At 40.2% G+C, this 22137-nt stretch overlaps 1 protein-coding gene and 1 long non-coding RNA gene across 2 annotated transcripts in view; both read right to left on the bottom strand.

Annotated features, from left to right (window-relative positions):
- LOC127478343 (NADH-cytochrome b5 reductase 2) overlaps nucleotides 1–22137 on the bottom strand; it is a 149625-nt gene that overhangs the window by 90537 nt on the left and 36951 nt on the right. The window lies entirely within an intron of this gene.
- LOC127478348 (uncharacterized) overlaps nucleotides 1502–22137 on the bottom strand; it is a 43363-nt gene continuing 22727 nt past the window's right edge. Inside the window, exons 3-4 of the long non-coding RNA XR_007907197.1 lie at nucleotides 21500–21710; nucleotides 1502–6675 (exon numbers count right to left, since the gene is read on the bottom strand). This is a non-coding gene — a long non-coding RNA (uncharacterized LOC127478348). The remainder of the gene's footprint in view (nucleotides 6676–21499; nucleotides 21711–22137) is intronic.

Raw genomic sequence — 22137 nt, 5'->3', positions numbered from 1 at the left:
CCCCGCCACCATATGCCTTTGGTTTCACAACTAAATATTGCACAGAGTGACACGCATCACCTCAACAGAAAAAAAAAAAAGGCATTCAGAAGTTAGCAAACACCCAATATAAGCTTGTGCAACCAGTGTTAATTCAGATTGCTGTATGTATAAGGTGTTATGTGAGAATTGTTGTAAGCACAGTCTGCTTGTGCAAGTGCATGTTGGTTTTTCCAAATGGCTCCTGCCTGATCCAGGCCGTGAGAATGGGAGCTGTGCACCATAGCAACTCAATAATTGCTTTATACTTACTTTTATGTGTGTATTCTCATGATTTATCTACTCCATACTAGTTAAGCCTGCTACCTAAGTACTTCTTAACAGAATACTTAGAATCACATAGCTGTAAACTCTTTATCATAACTGTTTAGAGGACAGTTTTTCACAGACTATTCCTTGGAAAATATCTGCTCGCTGAAGCAGAGACATTATCCGATCATCAGCCATATAGGAAAAACAACTCAGGCAGTGCAAAGACTCGAGTCCGAATCTCTCACATTTCTGCTGAAAAGTTTTCCTACTTTGTTGTCCACTATTACACACCAAGGTTCCTTTTTTTTGTTCTGCTGAAATCCTGACATGTGGTAGGCCATGCTGACCATAGGGATGAGGCATTTCCGTTTCAGATTCCCTGGTATGGAAGAGTCCATTGCAGCAGAGAAATGCAGATGCAGAATTGCAGTCACTGCACATGAACTCTTATGAAAGTTTATTTCTAAAAAATCTCGAGTTGGTATATGCAAATTAAAGCTTCTCAGATCATTACAGCAATTAAATTTAGGTGCATTTTTCAGAAGTCACTTGGTAAAATGACCGAATGGAAGTCATAGGGAAGATCCTAGCAATACTTCACTGTGGGTACAGCAGTGTAGTTTGTCCAGTCTCATTTTTGAAAATAGCTAAAAATTGGTAGGGTTTTAAACTTGTCTGTAATACATATTGTATTCTCTGATCATTGTCATAGTTCATTAGTGATGTTATAATGCAGTGACAGTGGATAAACTGATGCATTCAGGGCAAATGGCTGTTTTATAATAACAATTAAGCAATTTTGGTCTCAGAATTTTAAACACAATTTCCTGGCAGAACAGGCGAAAAAGGCAAGTTATCAAGCATGTACTGCATAGGCTGAAAATATCTAATCCATGTGGTCTCTATCTGAGTGGTAAAGTACAGCATAAAAGTCCCAGACTTTCTTAATTTTTATGGATTCTATGCCCTCCATACCTCTGATGGAAAGATCACCAAGCCATCATCATACATCAAATATGTGCATTACCACAAACTGAATTAATGGCAACACAGCAAAGTATGACAGAATTATTTCAGGTGCCATCAGAGCACAAAATAAATATCAAGTGTTCGGAGCACACTGTCGTTGGTTTGTGTTGATCACCACTGCAATTTACAGCTCTTTCAGTGAGCTCAAAACACCAGCATGCTGCAATGTGCTTTTATCAGTCTCATAGTGCACTAAGACAAAATGTCTTGATAAAGCAGAGTACCACAGGGATACAGCAGGAGTTCACAGTGCTGTAAAACTCCTTTAGGATCTCAAAAGCCTCAGAAATCGTGGGAATACTTTGAGAGATAATGATCTGATTTTTTTTTTCTGGACTTTAAAAGTCACGATTAATTAATCCCTCCTAAATTATTAACATCAGGAAAACATCATAGTGACATAGTGTCATGATGTACTTGCATTTTAATGTAGTAACATATGGTTACTACTCAAAGAACCTACCAAACTGGTTATTCAAGGTAGCATTGTGAATTTTTCATCACAGGAAAGGGAAGATATCAACACAAATGTGGCCTAGCCTGTGAACACCGAATAAATTATTTAAAAAATCCCAGACCCACAATATAGTCTTTATTAGCTAATATTAAAAAAAAAAAAAAAAGGTATTTTAAACTCTTACCCAGCACAAAGAGGTAGTGCAACACAAAGTTATAGAAATCTGTAGGTAAACAAAACAAGTGCAAGTGCCTGCAGGACTAAATCTTGGTTTGTTATCCATGAGAGTACAAAACAAATACCTACATGTTTGCTATCAGGAAAAAAAAAAAAGTAATAAAAAGGAGAGAGAAAAATCCAGTTCATATCTTTAAACTGATGAACGTTTCTAAGAAATATTAGAAAGCTATTTCATTCACAGGAACCTTCCAGAGGTTTCTGGATTGCTTCATTACATCTCTCCAATTTTAAACAAGGCAAACCATTTTCACAGCTTTCTGCCTTTTATTGACCAACTCATAGAAATGTTTGATTTTGCACCCACTGCCTGGACTAGGTTACCCAGTCTCCGTGCTCTGGAGATTGAAACAAGTGTCTCTGGCGAAAGTGTGAGAGGACAAGTGCCAGGCCAAAATCATGAGGGATCACTAGAAATTACAGCCATGCTACAGGAGCCAGGTGTTCGTACAGAAACTTTGTTTCTCTGTGCATAACTTCATCACTGTATACCTATATATACTCTGTATACCTATATATACACTGTATACCTATATATATACTGCATACCTATATATATACTGTATACCTCAGAAACACAACTGTTTTTATGCAAATGATGCTTGTGTTTCCTCATTTCAGTCAGCCACGGACACATTAGGAAGGGTGCAGTGTTCTGCATAAACCAAGGCATGTATTTGCCACGATCTTGTGGAGGCTTTATGGATGCTCACTTCGATTTCTTGCTAAATGCAACCCATCTAATTGAAAGATCAGTCAAGGGAAATGTCACTTTCTGTGCTGCCACAAGAAAGGTCACAGGCATTTTCTGTTCACCAGACTTAGACTCTCATAACTTTTCATCTGTGCTCATGCTGCTGGGGGTTAACAGCCATATCGAAAGAAAGTGTTTATAAGGGATGCATTTGTGGTGTAATGAGCACTAACAGCTCTTGCCCCCAAGCTACAGTGCATTCCAGACACAGTAATATAGGCTGGAATTTGCAGACTTACTGCTGTACAGGACGTGGTGTGACAGATACAGTTTTATAGAAGCTCAGAAACAGCCTTTGTATAAGCAGTAACCAATACAGTTAAAGCTTATTTGTTTTCTAATTTGAGGTACTACAGTTCAAAGAAAAAGGTCGGATCAAAACTAGTTAAACCAGTTTAGGAAAAGTCCAGGAACTTATTTTTAGCTGTGTATTAAAGCTAGTTAGTATATTTAAAGATATCTTTGAATTCAAAACAGAGTAAACACCTCATGAGAGGAAACTTGTGATTTTGCTCTCCAAAGAGCTGATACAGTTTTTTTTGTCAAGTGACCCTTTCACCTTTACTAATGAATTAACTGATTGAGCCTACTTATTTAGTGATCTGAGTGGGGTTTAAATTTAATCCTGAATATATTTAATGCATATCAGCATAGAGATGGGATGAGTAACAAATATATTGTTTGCAGTTGAATGCAATCTGCTACCTTTTGTATGTTTTCCATTCTAATGTGCTAATTCTTCGGGTTTTTTGGGAGCAAGTGTTAGGATTACAATGCATATTCAGTAAAGATTACTAAATCATAGATTGGAATGGAGATTGTCCAGCCCACCCTCCAGGCTCAAAGCAGAGCCACCTATGGAAGGTTCATCAGGGCTGTGTCCAGCCAGATTTTGAGCATCCAAGGACAGACACTACTCTGGGCAACCTATGCCAGTGTTTGACCTCCTTCACAATAATAAAAAAAGCTTTTTTCTTTTGTTTAAATGGAAATCTTGTATTTTTCTTTGTAGCCTCTTGTCCTGTTGCTGGACACTACTGAGAAAAGTCTGGCTCTGTTTTCTCCTGCCCAGGTATGACACACCCTGGTGAGATCCCTCTGAGCCTTCTCTCCTCCAGGCCGAACAGCCCCAGCACTCTCAGCCCGCCCTTGCAGAGCAGATGCTGCAGTCACTTGATCCGTTCCATGGCCCCTCAGTGGACTCACTCCAGTGTGTCCCAGTCTTTCTTGTACTGGGAGCCCAGAAATGTCTCATCAGCGCAGAGTAGAGGGGAAGGATCAACTCCCTTGCCCTGCTGGCAATGCTCTTCCTGAATCAGTCCAGGAGGCTGTTGGCCTTCTTTCCACAAGGGCACATTGCTGGCTCACAATCACTGTGCTGACCCAAGGCCTTTCCCACAAAGCTGCTTTCCACCTGCCTGGTCCCCAGTCTGTCCCGGTGCATTGCGTTTTTCCTCCCCAATGGAGGGAGGAACATTTCCCTTTGTTGAAATTTATAAGGTTCCTGTTGACTGATTGTTATCTTTTCCTGCATGACTACACACAAACATTAGTTCTCCTCTTGCATTCTTGCCACGTCACTTAAAAGCAGCAAAAATACCCTTTGTGAGATCTACCTATGAAACTTCATTCTGTTCTCCTTATTTTGAAAAAACTAATTAAAACACCTCTTAACTATACTGGCTACTGTGCCAAGTCCTGTCAGCTTAATATTAGTGGTATTTATGTTTGATATTTTCTCTCTTCTTTTTTATTGAAATTTTCTGATGTAATTGCCTTTTGGCACATCAATACATTTAATTATTATTTAGTACCTTGAATATATCAATAAATCAGTGGATGATAGAAACAGTGGCTAGGAATGGCTGAGTGAGAAGTCCTGAAGGGTGAGGTGATCCTCTAGAGGAACAACGGAAGTTTAGTTACAGCTTGATCATGTGAGGCTTGGGTCACCACACCACGTGGCACTCTGGGTCATATGATTAAAATAAAACAGCTTAGTTAGGGACAAATTTTTGTACAGGATAGACTTGTTGAAAGCAAGCAGATATCAAAGATGTGAAAGTTTTTGCTCAATTAGGAACAGCAGACTGGCTGGGAAAAGTCAGGACAGGTAGCCTTGTTAGGGACAGAGGATTAAAGGGAGCCTAATGGGCTCTGGGTGCCCAGCTCTCCCAGGCACTTGGTTGCAGAAGTAAAATGACTGTGTTCGATTTTTAACACAGCTGTACTTTGCTTCTTCTAACCTTCCTTTAACTGTCTTCTAATTTTCAGTCTAAATGCATTTGCCAATATACACCTTTGTTTCTCTGCCAGCACTTGCCTTTTCAGCCAGCAAACCATTCCTGCAGTGATACATTTGTAGAGAGCAATCTTATCCCGTTTCAGCTTTCATTTTACCAGGCCAGAAAAGCCATGTTCTGTCTAAAGAATCTCTTCTGTAAAGAATCTCTTCTTATCCATTCCAGAACCCCATCTTTGCATGTTTTTCAGATTTAATTCTTAATTTTATACAATATTCCAGATGAAGTTTCACTGAGATCTTACACAGCAAAAATATTTTCATACCTCTACTGAAAACAGATCTCTTGATGGCAGCTTAGGCCTATATTTGTTTTTCTCATAAACCTTATGTCAGCAGTTCATAAGAAGTGTGAATTTGATGAGTATATTTTAGTTTCCTCCTCTGTCATGTCAAGCTATCGAGGTTCTAGCACAAAGTGGTGTCATTTGTTCCCAAGCACAAAACTACACTTTTGTACATAAATGAAATTTCTTCTCATTTCTGTTAGTCTAGGCTATAGGTTCTTTTAGTATTAATTCTAATTGGTAGTCATTATTTATTTGTGTTGATGATGTTTCTTCACTTTTTCAGTGAATTTTCATTACCACATATCCACATGTCAGCATTTCTTGTAGCTATTTCCTTTCATGTCAGCTCATTTCATGCTTCACTTTGCCTCTTTATTTTATTTATTAGTTTTCCACATCAAAATGTTTAAATATTCCTACTTCTTTTGCTTAGTAACTACATAATATACCCCAAATTTTGGTACCTTTGGATTCATGGTCTGTTCTTCCTTCTATTTCTGTTTTAGTTATACTTTTCTTGCATAAGCTTTATGATTTGTTCTCAAGGACTGATGACACACAATCACATCTAGCTCACATAAACAAGGGCAATAATTTCTCCATTTGTGTAACTATACAAGCTACACAAGTTTGTTATTGCTCACAATGATTACTTCACGATTTTGTTCTATTAAGCAGTTTAATAATATCCTTTACTATAAGCAGAACAACCTGCCTCAATGGTATCTGCTCCAAAGAATTTCTCCTGAGCCCAGCATTTCTGATTTTGTAGGTTCAAAGCATTTAACGTATTTCTCATGTTTACTGTCTTAAAAAAAAAAAAAAAAGCCATTTCATGCTTTCATCTGTGAAACAATCTGTTCCTCAGACACATAATCAATCGCTGTTCCAAAAGTTTGCAGTTTGTCGGCGTTTATTGTACCTTTGATTGATAATGTTGCATTATATTCATTGCAACTTGGCATGACAGGGGCAGATCAGAAGCCTGAAGCAACCAGTGTTGAGGGCCCTCTTTATCAAAGGAAAAGGCAGAAGTGAGAACAGGGCACTGTTCTGTTGCCTGGGGTCCCTCTCCATCCCCACAGTGACCAGGTTCTCACGAATGGGTTGCAGTACTGCAAACCCCGGGACAAAGTTATTCCTGCCTTTACCTGATGAGAGGAATGGGTGGTATCAAGCCTTGAGGATGATGATCCATCTCATAGTGATAAGTTACCTCCATGTCATTGCTGGCAGGGTGACCTGCGAGACTGTGTGTGCTGAGAAGTCTCCTGTGGATGTCTGCAGCAGGGCATTCCAGAATATTAGGAGACAACTGCAAAAGAGGAGAAAGAGAAGCAGAAAAAATTGGGATCCCTTATTTTTTGTAGCCTGCATTGAGTGAAAAGTGGGCTGAAAAACACTCCTGCTTGTTCAGTTGATCCCAGGGATGGTTACTGGGTGAGGCCTTTGAGTGCAGACATGGTACATTGTGACTGGTGGCCACCAACTTGCTCATGCAATGCTGCTGCCTGTGCAAACTGCCTGCTGGAATAGCTCAGAGAGCTGTGGTTTTGTGATCAGTTATGTTGTATTTTACTTCTCCACAGCTCTGAATTAATTGCTGTTGCTAATTGCCCCATGCTTTCCACCCTAGAGATATCTTCAAAAAGTATTACACTTATTTTGGTTTCAGTCATATGTGCTGGGACAAGGAGCTGCTGGTGCTGGTTGTGGTGGGGAGAAAGTTAAAGACGTATCCCTTGCAGAGTTTACTGTGGGATTAGGAATTGGATACCCAGAGCAATGCTGGAAGGTACAGACTCTTCCAACATTTTCCCATGTAGTGACCATGGGATGGAGAGCACAGCAGCCCAGATAAGCTGCCAGACTGGTAGGGTGCTCCCACTTGAGGCTACCTCCAAGCTCTCTGGGATTGCTGCATCTGTCGTGTGACCCCAAAGGGCAGTGGCTGGTCTTCAAGAACTCTGCCTTTGTTCATTTATGGACACAACAGTCCCCTCTAACCCAACAGCTGTTGGGAGTTTAGCAACCCTCTGACACTGCCATGGGGTAACCCAGCTACCCAAAAACATGTGGCTTTCTCTTGACACAGATTCACAAGGAGTGTCATTTTCTTAAGGCTCCTGGTTACACCTCTCTGAAATTTCTCTGAACTTGGAAAGGTAGCTGTCAACATGGCAAAAGCAAGTGCATAAAGAGCCAAAAAAAGAAAGGTAATTAAAGAAGGGGGGAGGGGGGGGAGGCAACAGAAAGTAGGGCGGGGAAGGATTTCAAACACGAAGACATGTAGATGGATGAAGGAGAGCTGGCCATCAACAGCAAATGGAGTTGTTAAAATGACTCTTGGATCAATTTGTGATGTGCCTTTGACTTTTCAGACAGTGGAGATGGAGAAGGTGTTTAGAAAAGCCACCAGGCATGGCAATGGAGAATCCTGTAAGCTTTTCTTTATTTTGAATGTGAATCCTTGAATGGATGAGGAAAAATACATCTTCTCTCATAGCTGCACTGTCAAGAGGTGATGCAGTTACCTACTGAACAAAGTTTTGCTGTTCTTCATCAAGGTTTTCAGGCTGCCATAACACAAAAAGCCCATAAGAACAGCCTCAGACTCATGGCAAGTTACAGCTTCAACAGATGAATGGGAATGAGATCCCTGCTGAAGATACCGGGATGTAACACATATTAAAGTATGGAAAAATACAAATCCTACTTAGGAAACCATATCATGATAAAGCAAATTTTATATTGAAGTGATTCCTATCACTGCTGTGAAGTGGTTACTCTGCCAGTGCCTCCAGCCAGAGCTTGGAAACTATCCCCAGAGCTTGGAAACTATCCCTAAATAACACTGCAGCAGATACAGCAGCACAAAGAAGGAAGGATCAATCTGGTATGTGCTTGTCTTCCAGCTCCAGGAAGGTCCCAGGACCCATCCTGAGATTTTTACTTTATTTCCACCTGCCTAAGACTGACTCTAGAGTCTCTGAATGATATGATCTGGAACATGATTTGAAATTTAAAACTAGAAAAATAGTGGTAGCAGTAGGAGAAACACCACACTCAGAAACCGTGGAACTTCTTCTGATGAACTTACTCACTTCTGTAGACCCACATGCCTGTGAGAGCAAAACAAGATATTGAGGGCCCATGAGCGCTGAGTGTAAGATTAGTATTTGCAATTAACTCATCTGAGGCATATTCTTTTGTCTGAATTTCACTTAATTTATTGGTGGTACCTATCAGGAACAATATATTGTTGAAGATACTACTTGATGTTGATTTAAGGCCATCAACCTTAGTGCCATGTGCTGTTTCCTGATAATATATTTATGACACGTGAGTAACACTGGAAGACAGAAGTTGAATATCAAGGAGAGCAACACCCTGCCTGTCTCTTATGCTCTGCTTCCTTAAGCATCTGCTACTGGCCATGCTTAGGGGAACATTGAGAAAAGACAATATTGGCTCACTTGGCAGTCATTATTATCTTCACTAATATCCACTGAGCAGATTTACAGCAGTTGAGCAATGTAATCTGTTCATGGTACATGGTTGCAAGGTGGCACTGATGCTGAGACACCCCTGTTAAGATTAATTTCTCACCAAGCAATGAACTATATGAATTCTAACACTGAAAAATGCTTTGTTCAGATAGGTTGCACTCAACTGAGCCACATATTAGAGAGTTGCTTAAATTCACCTTAACATTAGCCATATTAGACCAGAAGATGATATTCTTGGCCACACAATAAACTTAAACTCCATCAAATGCACTGTTGTGACTCTCACTGCCATGAATTTATTTTTTTAGTTGATGGTCTATTTTTTTAATTGATAGTCCATGATTTAATTGTAGCTATAATATTGCTACAATATTGCTGCAACCTCCAACAGGACTCAACCCTTAAGGCAGAGTGATCAGGTCTTTAGGCTCCCAAGGATACAACATTTTGGGGCAGAATTTAAGGACATATTGAACATTTGTCAAGTGTTTCTGGTCTCACCATTCAGTCCTAAGCAGACAGCAGGATGCTCAGAAATCCCAAACACTGTAACAAACACACAGTAGCTATGGCACTTCCCAGAAGATTCAAATTTAATGCTTTTACTGTAGCAATGGTTTGCAAATGCCCAAACAAATCCAGCAAACTCCATGTATGCTAGAGTTAGAAAAAGTGTCTAGTTTGCCCGTGAAGATTAAGTAGAGGTGGTCTACTGCAGCCTGAATCTGTCAGGCTCACTGTTTTAAGCCCTAATAACATGGATATATACCTCTATCCAGGCAGAGCCAAAAGATCCCCCATCTGAGAATATCAATCTAAATGCAACAGTCCTTACTCCAACAGAAGGACTCAGCAGTAATTCTGAGCTGTGATGTCATTTTGGAGAAGTCTAAATATCCAGTAACCTGGCAATTAAGGCACCCACACTGGCGTTGACAGACCTGATTTCAGTCCTCAGTCTGGTTGATGGCTTGCTTTAGTCATAATTCTTTCCCCCATTGTCCATGGGAGTGGCCTTGCCAGCAGGCTGCCATACACCCTGAGTGCCACTCTTCTGGAATCTCCTACTTGCACTCTTTTGCTCTATATAATAAATCCTTAAGAACTGGGATGTAGATGAGAGACAGAATGTGGATTAGAAAATACATCTCTCCTTCTAACTAGCATCTTCCTAGGGGAGAAAACCAATCCCAACTCTCTTAAGGAGAGAAGCACCTTTCTGCTGTTGGGGGTGTAAATTACATTTATCTCTGTTTTTGGCAGGACCAACTAGTGGGATTAAACTTGAATGTGTTGCTTAGGGAGTCAGGGTTTCCAGTCAGGAGCTGAAGCAGTCGGATGCCTGAAAGTCAACACCTTTGCAAACCTTATTCAGATTGGGCTGGTGAACTTTGGGGCTCAAGAGCAGAAGAAATCAAACTGGGCATTTCTTCTGTGAGACATTTTAATAGCTGCTCTTATTCGACAGTGGCTCAGAGACTCCAGCCTTTGGCCATACCCTGGATCTGACATTCAGGGTGCATTTGGAATTTAAATATTTTTTTTTTCTTTTTACTCCTGCTTAATTCAAGACTTTTTTTTTTTTTTTTTTGCCAAAACTATTACGACATAAAGTACTATTTTGCACTGTGAGTTTCCCTGATATTATATCAGCTGCATTTGGCTTAACTATTTCCATTATTAAACATCTTTATATTCTGTGGTATTTCATGGAAACAAAAACTGTAGCACTTGGCTCCATTAATTTTGCCTGAAGAACAGCAATCCACTTGGTTGGCAGAATTTGAAATAAATCAAGACTCTGTATTATCTTAAAGAGACTAATCTTTTCTTTCATTTCATCCATGTGCCATGCTTATGTCGTCATTCTCTTATCTTCCTTTTATCTTACTATGCTGTGTGCTACAATCTCTTGGAACCTCTTAGAATCACAGAAAGATTTTAGTTGGAAGGGACCTCATCTTCTCTGACCCCCACTGAAAGCAGAGGCAACTGCTAGGTTTGACAAACTTAAAAAAATCTGTTTGCTCTGCCTGCAACCCGCCCTCCTTCTGCTACTCTAATTTATACTGGTCTGAGCTATTTTTTCTGTAAGTGCTCATGCATCATAAAGGAGCTGTAGTTGTTTTGGAATTAACCAAAGGCCACTCTCAGCATAGTGCTTGCGTGTTTCATTTTGTTCTTTGCTGTGGTGTGTAGGTGGTGAGTGCTCATGTGCTTCTGTGAACAAAGGCTCGTGTACAACCTGTACACTGAGGGCTCTATAATTTCTAAACCCTATGTTGCAATGCAGGTAAGTGCACACAGCACTGATTTTGGACAAAATACATTACGGAGATATTGAAATTAATACTCAATCCAAGCATTGCAAAACAAGAAAGCTCAGGAAAAAAAAACCCCAAACAAACCAACAGTGTCAGGATAGAGCAGCACAGCTGTGGCTGGCAGTGGTGACACCAGGCAGAAATCGTGGGAGTGGCAGGTAATGACACTTTAGGGTTTATGATCTCTGGCTAAACTTCATATAGTAGCATGAAATGCCTGTTACATGACTGATGGGGGGAGGATAAGGATGCACGCAGTTCTCAAAGTGTAGCAGCATCACTGACCTGGTGGTTTTTTTACCAGGATCAAATGCTTGTCAGAGTGAGCAGACTATCAGCTGGTTATGTGGAGAGTCACGGGCAGATCAATGTCTACTTCTTCCCCTTAGAAATACCATTAAATGGAACTGTGCCTGCAGCTCGAGGCACAGGCAGCCTTGTGCTGCCCTTGCACTCCCTCCTAGAGCCCTTTTCCCACTCCAAGGCCATACTCTGTCCCCCTGGGACTGCTGCTCAGGGCCTGCAGGAGGAGCAAAGACCCCTGAGCAGACTCCAGGCAGGGTAACAGACACATGTCCCAGGAGGAAGCAAAGCAGAGACATTTAGCTCAAGCTATAATATATTATAAACCACATGGCAAGCTGTAAAAGCTCTCTCTCATCGCCCAGCTAATTAGTTTGAGTGCAGTGCCATGAGGGTGCAGTGATACTGATTCCAGTTCTGGGGACAGTGCAGCTGCCTGGGCTATCTGATAGCTCAGTACTCTGGGGCAGACACACAGATAGTCACCTTGTAAGGGATGTTGGCCTGATTTTCTCCCTTCACATTTTTTAAGTCTGAAAAAAAACTAGCACTTATGTCTGTCTTTTAATTGTAAGTACTGCAGCAGAAACAATCAAGAGTTGTACTCCCAAAAGCATGTCCTCTGCACAAAGTCAGATTTTCTCTTCCACATGACAGAATTTAGAAAAAAAATCATATGGCAGAGTTAGCTGTTCGGTCATGCTGGAGATAAAGGAACAGTGCTAGGCTTTCCCCACTGATCAAACTTGCTGCCTGCTGGACATACAGAAGGTTTGGCTGATTCTCAGTATTCCTATCTGTGTGTAGATTGATGGTCTGGCAACACCTTTGGGCTCACAAATACAGATGTGAGGCTGCAGCACTGACCAGCTTCTCTATCTGTTTAGTCAGTGGACAGCAACTCTGAGGTCCAGCACAGTGCCCACATTCAACACAGACTTCTGAAACACTCTCCATGGTTTTCCCCTCACGTTGCTTTTAATGTTTCTTTCCTACAGAGAGGTCCTTTCTAGAATTTTTTACTAATGGCCAGTTGTCCAGAATGGTTATGAAAGCTTATTTCCAGTCTCATGCACCCAAAAGCTGACCAAAATGTAAAAAGAAAACCCGTGTTTATGCTTCTTCCCTTGTTTATACATGTGAGACCCTCTTTTCAATATGAAAGAACTTATTTTTAGCCCTGCTCTAATGCAAAAGACTTTGAGTTTCATTTACAAGACTTCAGCTTCCTCAGGCTGAGAAATGTTTGAGGGTTGGTTATTGGGGCTTTTTTTTCATTTTGTTTTGGCTTTCACATATCATATGCAACATACAGTTTCACTCATCTTCTCTTTCATCTAAGTTCTTCAGTCTTCTCGTGGGACAACTGGCAGTTGCTCTTTGTCCCAGCCATCACAGTATTTCTTCAGGGGTGCTCTATGTTCCCATCCAGTCAAAGGTATTATTTCTTGTTGTTTTTAATGTTACTTTCTGGCAGGCTAATCTTGCTTATAGTTTATGTCTGGGGCCACAGCCTATTTCTCCATCAACTGCATTTGGTTTTGAAGTTCTGCAAGGACTTATCCTGTCACAGGGCATTCATTTTACAAGGACTGCTTTGCTAACCTTTCTTGTTAGTTCCTGATGCATTCATGGCTGGCTTTTATACTGTGTTTGATTTGTGCAGCTTTATCCTTTAGCACAGAGCCAGCCTCACTTAGCAGAATTTATAAGCTTGCCCAAATGATCAACCCTTACAATTTCATTTACTCCAGTTTCTGGAATAATCTCACCACACACATTAACATTCTCTGTCCTTTCCTGAGCTGCTATCCTCAGTTTGTCTGGGATGTTATGTTGTTTCAGAGTTGTGTCTTTCTGTCTGAATTTCATAGGTTCTTACATACTTTCTCTTAATAAGTGCTGGAGGCTGATTATTCCAGACATTCTCCACTAGTTCTTCAGACACATTTGGCATACCCTGGAGCTTTCTCTAGAATACTATATTGTTTATTAACCCACTTCATTTGCAGCTCCTGAACCCTTTTTGATTGTGGTTTCCTCGTGAAAGGCAATATGGTGCTTCTGGGCTTCAGAGTCTGTCTTTTTTATTCCCAAATTAGGCTATTGCTACTGCCTAGACAGCAGTGGGAGAGCTGTACTCAGATGCAATTTAAAGTTATATAATCTCAGCTGAATGCTGAAGAGTTCATCTTTCAAGAAATAAAATATTCATTTGCTCCCACCAACATTTTAAAACACATTAAATAAGCATTTAGGATGATTTTCCCATTTGTTAAAACTTGAGTTTAGAAAACCCACATCTGGATCATATTTAATCTGATGGCTTCTTTTAAAACTTTCACAGTGATGGCTCACCTGTGTGAAATGCAAATGCTGTGTTTTGAAAATGATTGTGATAATGATAATTTGATTTGAAGATATAAGAGTATTGTTGAAATATTTCAGATGACTGTTCATGTTAAAGAAAGCACTATTTCCTTGAAACAAAGGATACTGCTCTTTGAGTGTGACAGAGCTCTCAGAAAGCTGTCACTTGACACACTTGGTGAATCTTAAAGACATAATCTTGAGTGAAACCAGTAATTCTGTTCATAGAAGTATCTCATAAAACACATAAGAATATTCATCACTTCTCTAGAAGGAAAACATGTTTTCAGTAGCTCTTAACAAAAAAAAAATGGCTCGATAAAACATTTGACCTAAAATTGTTATAAAATCCATGGAGATTTTCATTAAGGAAAGTTAGAAAAATGTCACAGGTCAGTTGAGTGATAGAACTGGCACAGTCCACACTGAAGGAAGTATAGAAAAGCTAAGGCTGATTGTAGGTGTAAGGAAGAAGAGAGAGAGGGAGGCATTCTCAGTGTTTCCAGATGCAAAATGAAGGTGTACACACGCAACTTTGACACCGCGTGCCCTGGAGAGAGCAATTGATACTGAAGGCTCTAAACAATAAGAGAGCTCACAAAGTTGCTGGAACTTGTACATTTTTTAGACATTCAGGTTGTTGTATGAGGATAAGGAGGTTTTTGGTTCACAGAATGTTTCCTCTTTAGCTAAAGTTAAATCCTTCCATGATGGAAGAAGTGACAAAGTTAGGGAGGACTCAGATTCTTGTTTTCCTGGCAGGCTTGAAATGTTAGAAAATAAGAGTAAGCTGACTACTTCTGCCAAGAGCAGAAATATAAATATCAAAACTGAGTCAGAAAGAATCCTATATGCCATATCCAAAGCGACATTCCAGAGTCCAAACTGAAGACCGCAGCAAAAACCATCAGCACATTTGGAACTTCATTAAGATTTGCCAATAGTTTTGATAAAAGTCAGGTCTCAGCTTTCTGATATCTGGAAATCTATTCTCTTATTAAAAGCTCCAGACATAATTTCATAACCTGAACAACGATGGCATGTGACTTTCAGGTTTCCTCTGAAGAGTGTAGATCAAAAAAAACTGTTCAGCTCAGACCTCAGATGTTCATTTAGAAGTAGCAAGAGTTGTGATGATTTGGGGTGCAGCTTCGGTAGCATTTTACTTCAGGTTAGCCATGCATTTCCAAAGTAAATCTTTTGATCCTCTTCAGTTTTCATGCTTTGGTTCATGCAGTGGAGCAATCTCAAACTAGAAGGTTGCCCTGGGAGCCCTCCTAATGTGCCCCAAGAACTAATTCATGTACATGAATAGTACATGAGAGAAAAAGCATGAGATTCCTTTTGAGAATGTGTTGGTTTGCACACATTGCAAACATTGGTTTCATTAGGGTTATCTAAACAAACCAGCCTGAGTGGCCCTGGGTGTTGTGCATCCTGCTGTGCCCTGCAGGTGTTAAGAGTGCACCTGCTATTGAAATACTGGTCTGTATTTGCAGTTATATTTCTTCTGATGCATAGTTTCCTTCACATTTATCTTAGTTCTCCCATCTTTGGGGTTAGCACACGGCCCACCACAAGCACAGATTACTTTAGAGGAGCTCTGCAAGCAAAGTGGATGCATCTACAGTGATAGCTTTAAACCTTAATTTCTTTGATCATACCTGCCCCCAGAATTATACAAGATTAAGATTAGTATGAAGGGGAGTAATTAACTGAATATCTTTGTCACATTGAATTTATGTGTGCTCTGAGTGCACATTCAAGAATTTTAATAGTATGACTCTAAATCTAAGGACTTTTGTGGAGATAGCAGGGCACCTGAGTTGGTTCTGCTCTGTGTGATCAAAACTGACCCTGTGTGTCCTCTCACACAAGACATGTATTTTTTTGTTTGCTGGTTCTGAGAAGTGACTCTTTTTGAAAACATTTGTTGTCTCCCAGCAAACAATGAGAGTGATGGGCAGGTTTTGTGCAGAGAGCAGAAAAGTACTTTAATTCATTTTGCTCCATCCAATTTATTATGGACAAGAAGTCGTATACCTGATAGAGCTATCCACAGAAGGGAATACCATAAGTCATATTTGTGATGAGGCAGTGACAAGCAGAGTAAAATGTATGTTTTGTATTGTTACTGATAAAAAACTCAATGCCAATGACAATAAATGATGCTCTGAACTGTGCACTGATCACAGGAAAACAGAATCCAATGGAATGGCTACCCAAATATCTTTATGAGTCATGCTAAATGCCTGCTGCTAACTTTGTTTCTCAAGGAAGTTACAAACCTCATTCTTAGAAGGGAGAAAAGAAATATCTTTCAATGCACAAAGCTGACTCAGTAAGTGACACACACCACAGAACGTGCTCATACAGCTCCTAACACGCTTTACAGGCCTCAGCTCCTTCTTTCCCACTGCCTTTAAACCACCTTGTTGGCCTACCAGCAGCTAACTGCAAGAAACTGCCCCTGGCAACACGAACCTCTGCCCTCACCTAGTGAAGTGTTGACATTTTGCACAATGTGATGCCTCAAGGCAAGAAGCTGGAGGAGCGACTCTGGTGTGAGGTTTGAGGTTTGCTCACTAATGCGTTCTGGCCGTCTGTGGCAGAGGGACGCACGGGCTCCCGTGTTTGCTGCAATTTAAACCTTTAGGTCATTAATCCACCTGCATCTGGGTTATAGGTGTGAGCTTTGTACTTGCCTCAGACCTGCTCCCTTTGCAGGGAAATGGATTACAGCTGCTGTGTGATGGGCACTGGCCAGTTTTGATGGTGAGTGCAAGTGCAGCTGCACAGTCAGCCTTCCAGTGTCATTTAATTCTCAGTTCTCCTCCCTTTCTCCCCACTTTCTCTGTCTGCACACTGTCTGCTTGTTAGATTGGAACTCTGTGACTGACATTTAACCTCCTACCCCCATGACATCTGTGTGAGTCCCTGCTGCAGCTCTGAGGACAGAGAGGACACGAGGACAGAGAAGACAGTGGGGTTAATGAAACAGAAACCAGCGTTAGAGAAACCACGATGGTGGACAAACTCCAGCCTGGAACACAAGAGCAGCCACGCCAGTGGATACCTTGGAATGATATTTTGAGGAGCAGTTTAGAGGCAAATCTGGGGAGCAGCATGGTCATCATCGTTTCAGTCATATAAGTGGTATCTGCCATCTTAGGTCTCCATGTAGAAAAAGCTGTTGAGGTATTTCTGAAAAATTATTTTTTATTAAATTACTGTTATGGAGGATACTGAAATGCCATGCTAAAGACATTCATGTTAAAAATAATCTAATCTGTACCCCTTACTCCTAATAAAGTTTTCCAAAAGATTACTTCTTAGTTAATTATATCCATAATTCTACAGACAAAACTATATGAGATGTAGAATTATTTCAATAGATTTGTACCTTCCAGTTGATTTTTCTTTTCAAACAAAGAATTCAGGGTAATAGTTGCTCTGACATCAAAGTCGCTATTAAATATTAATATTGGAGCACAGAATTTCACAATTCTATGTGCAGTGATTTCCTGACATGTTTGAATCCTGAAAGATGAAAAAGAATTGGTATGTTGAATTAAGGAGGTGTTTCTTGTGTGTGTAAGAAGCATACAGGTTTTATTGTACAGTAGCTTTGTCTGGGACTTTGCTGGGAGTGCTTTTACAATTTTACTATGTTTAGATGATCTAGTATTTTAAATTATTGCAGGCAGAAAAACTGAGAGCAAAAGTCCTGGGATTGGACTCGATGATCCTTGTGGGTTCCATCCAACTCAGGATTTTCTGTGATGGTTCTATGACTCAGTTAAAAATGATTGGCTTGAGAAGTGGCTAATGGAGCAGATCCTAGAGAACAGAAGCTGAGATACTCCTAATGTCAGGTCATACAGAAAAAAATTCAGTATTAGATCCATAGGGAATAAATATTCTTGATCATTCCCTCTGTGCAGCTTTATTAACCAGAAGTCACATTAAAGTAAGAAAAGCAGCTGCTGAGTCATTCCTGTCAGGAAGCAATGCTTGGTACAGTATTTTCTAGAATCCCTCACATTGCAATCTCCAAGTTTCAGTTTTCTTTTCTTTATTAACCAGGGTTAACACAAGCTGGAGTCTCAGTTGCTTTTGTCCAATGCATTTATATGTTAAAGGGCACACTAAATGCCAGCTTTGCACAATTTACAGGTCTGATCTTGTGCTATCTGAAAATAGACTCTGCGTGTGGGAGCACTGACTGCTGCAGAAGAGTTTGACACCCTAATCTTCATCATGAGCAATTGGGTGTTCCATTTCACCTGGAACTGGAACAGCTGGTATGAACAGAGACCTAAAGTCCAGGAGAGGAAGCAAAGGAATGAAGACTGGTGTTTTGCAATAGGGCTTACTCAAATGTGAGCCTGGGATGAAGGCAGCAAGGTGGACCCTGCATAATTGTCACTGCAGGGGACAGAGGACAAAAAAAAATGGTTTAGGATGGCTGTTAAGTTACTACAAAAAGAAGGCAAAGCTACTCTTTCCCCAGGAGTCAGCTTAAATTTCAGACTTACCAGTGAGACAGTGCTGGCCTCCAAAACTTTCCTTTGTTTCATTTTTAACCAAAATGCTCCTGGGTGTGTCACAGCTGCATGTGGCAGAAGAAATAGGAAGTGAATGCTGGGACCAAGAGGCCCTCTTACTGATGAATGCCACCTCAGTTAGAGCTCTCTCTGGGTAGAATTGTGCAAGAGTTGCTTGTTGAAAGTAAAAATAAACCCAAAAGGGTGCACATCATTTATAAATGATGTAAAAACCTACCTCCTGCTCAAAGACAATGGACATTGTCAGAAATCTCTGAGAATCACCTCTATTTTCTGGCATAAAACTTGCAGCACGTGAAGGAGAATGCTGAGTAGAAACATGCATGCACAGATCCACACAAACCACAGCCAACAGTGGAATTTGTTCTTGGAATGAAACTCTTGAGCTTCACTGTTAAAATGCCCAAGTTACAACCCAAGTCTTGTACGAGTTTGAGACACTCAGAGACCACACTTGTGCAGCCAGTAGTGGTGGTGACTGTAGGAGAGCAATTCCAGTACCAGAGCAGCTGTAGATACAGGGAAAAAAATGTGGATGGTTGGCCTTGCTGGGACAACATGCAGCTTTCCTACTTCTCCAGGAAAAACACGGCTTCTCAACTGGAAGGCCCTTGGCTGTGCTCCTACTCTGGGCTTATTCTCTGCTGTGAAGTAAAGCCTAGTCATGCTTCCTCCTTAGCAGGACATTCAGGAGGGACATTTTAGCCACATGGAAATCAGTAGCTGCTGTCTCTGTTCAAAAGTGCAAATGCTCCATCACCTACACACACCCACGCCCCGAGAACAGTTTTCAAGACTTTGGACAAAACAAGTAATCCCTTTGCTTTTGTTTTCCAGTTTGTAATGCTGGATGATCACCTGTTTGGAACTGATGCTATTTAACCATAAAGGTATTATTTAACAAAAGTTCATTACGTGGTTTAAAGTTTTCTGAATTTGCACCTTTTTATTAAATATTATGTGGCTCCAGTGCTGATTTTCCTAGAATTAACATCACTTCCTTAAACAACCTGAGGGATATCAGCTATATCTGAAATTACCATATGGTACACTCATATGCATTCTGGTAATTTTTTTTTACTGGCTCTTATGATAGGGTTTATTGTGATTTTGAGAGAAATATTTTACTATTATTTATTAATTTTGAAACGTGTAATGAAAAAGGTGATGGAACTGTTTAATCTCAACGTGAGAGCACCATCTAGAGGCAAATAACATACCCTGTATCAGGCTCAGTGCACCCACCAGCACAATAAACTGGCAAACTGCTTTGAATTTAATTGGAAAATGCTCTGAGAAAATAACCTCAAACTTCTCTGTGCTAAGGGAAATTTCTTTTTCCTACACTGTTCATCATTGTGAAATGGAATAAACTGGTGTGAAATCTCCAGTGACTTGCAAAGGGAACAATTGAGAAACCAGCAATCAAAAAAAGTATGAGCATTTCAGGACACCCATGGCTGAAAGAACAATGCACTCAGTTCTTTGGGAGTATGATTGCAGTTGCTCTAGGTGCTGAAAGGTATGAAATATTTGTGCCTACATCTGAGACAGGTGTTAACACAAGGATTTCTCCAAGCAACAGTCTGTATCAGTGATCTCCAATTAGCACCTACCTCAGTGCATTTAGACGACAGTAAGACATTTGTTTCCATTTTGATAATTTTTGAGATTTTTTTTATATAGTTGATATCTGATAGAGGGTTATTGGAGTTGCTAAGTATCACATGGCTGGACAGATCTTTTGCATGGTCAAACCAGTTGTAATCCCACATAAATTGTAGAGTACCTTGGTTTAAACAGCAATGAATTAAAAATAAAGCAAGTTCCCTGTGCCCAGAACTTTGTATTTAGGAAGACTGGACACATTTATGACTCCTTGGAGGATTTTGGTTTTTCACTGCAACACATCTTGGGGAATCTCCATCTTGTGGAAAGAATCACAAGATGCTACAATACATGTAAGTGAGTGGAAAATTGTCTTTATATACTTGTGGTTTATGTTATAGGCAATGAGCCTGCTGTCTTAACAACTGTCAGAACCATAAGATTTTGAAGTTATTCCAAATATGCACAACTGTCATGGAAAGAGCAATTAGACAGGGGCAATAATACCAACTAAATAGTTTCTGAATGCATCAGAAAGATGACTAGATTCCTAAATTACTGTGTAATATTGCAAAGTATATCTATATCTCTGTGATGGAAAAATCATGTTTGAATTCAGTTCTGCATCCCAGACCTAGGATATTTCCTGGTTTAAGAAATTTTCATGAAGATACTCTTCTTTAGGTGTGGAGGAAATGCATAACACTTAGATATCATAAAAAAACCCGAAAAAATAATCATAAAATAGCTGTATTTAAGCAATATATATTTTGCTTAACTATATAGCAGTTCCTCACGTAATTATGTCTTCTTTCTAGGTGCTTTTAGAGTTATATTCAATATGCTTTTAATAAACATTACCAAGTTAACAAACACTCCCAAACAGTTACATTACTGTTTGAGATTTGCAATCAACCGATTACCTATGCCTAGCCAGCCCAGAGAAAATGTCATTTGAGCTTGACAAGTCCATCCACACCAGCTATGTTATAGTTAGCTCAAGCTACACTAGCATCAGTAAGAGCATCTTCAGAGAGCTTGTTTTTGGGCTGCCATGCCATGGTGAAGCTCATGCCACCAGGCTTCATCGTGCCTGTTTAATTAAGAAACTGGATTATGAAGAACTTGACTTGCTTTTGCAGCTTCATAGGTCTGTGCAGATATGCCTTAGATAGACATTTTATGGCATTACACTCTACTTTATTCAGTGTAGTCCCACTGATAACACAGCAATGCTCAGTGTTTATGAGGATTCCTCTAAATCAGGAGGATGCAGCCCCTGACTCTGCAACCCTTTTATTTTCCACTTCTTGCTCTTTTTTTTCCTCTGTAGCTCCATTCCCTTCTACCTCTCTCCACACTTAACTAGAGGTAAATTACTATAGGGGACACTTAAAGATGGCCAGCAAAGGACTCCTAAAAACTGCAATTATTCTTTTTTGTTTCCTCACATTTACCTTCATTTTTTTTCAAGTGAGAGTTCCTTTCTTCTCCTGTGTTCCTTCCTCACCCTTCACTTAATTTTACCAGCCTTGTCAGGTCTTGCTCTCTCTCTTCCTGGAGACAGGTGTGTCCCCTTTTCTTGATCATGCACTGTACACGTAGGCAATGGGATGACAAATCTCAAACAACTGCTGCCTTCTCCAGTTGATTCACTGGTTGCAAGAGCTGAAAAAAAATAAACTAATGACCTTTCAGTGAAAAAAATTATTTCAATTATTCAGGCTTTTACTTCCATTCTCTGGGATGTCAGTATCTCCTTTTCTGCCATCATGAAGTTTCCCAAGATAAATAAGGTCTTCATTTTATTATTAAAATGCTTTTTACACTTTGTACTTCTAGTGATTTCTTAGTGCTTGCTAAGGAGAACAAAATCCAGGAGGTCAGGGGTTACTTTTCCTTTTAGGTTTATGCCAGGAAATCATATGACCTGCACACAGAACCTCCAGAGGGTTGAATGTGTAGCAGAAGAAGAAATTCTTTACTGTGTGGTGAGGCCCTGGCACAGGTTGCTCAGAGATGTTGTGGATACCCCATCCCTGGAAGTGTTCAGGGCCAGGTTGGATGGGGCTTTGAGCAACCTGGTCTGGTGAAA

Source organism: Manacus candei, unplaced genomic scaffold, assembly GCF_025592945.1.
Source record: "Manacus candei isolate 608988 ecotype Guabito, Panama unplaced genomic scaffold, ASM2559294v1 h1tg000060l, whole genome shotgun sequence".
In the NCBI taxonomy this organism is placed as follows: domain Eukaryota; kingdom Metazoa; phylum Chordata; class Aves; order Passeriformes; family Pipridae; genus Manacus; species Manacus candei.
The sequence above is the reverse complement of the archived record's forward strand: the minus strand, read 5'-3'. Positions and strand labels throughout refer to the sequence as shown.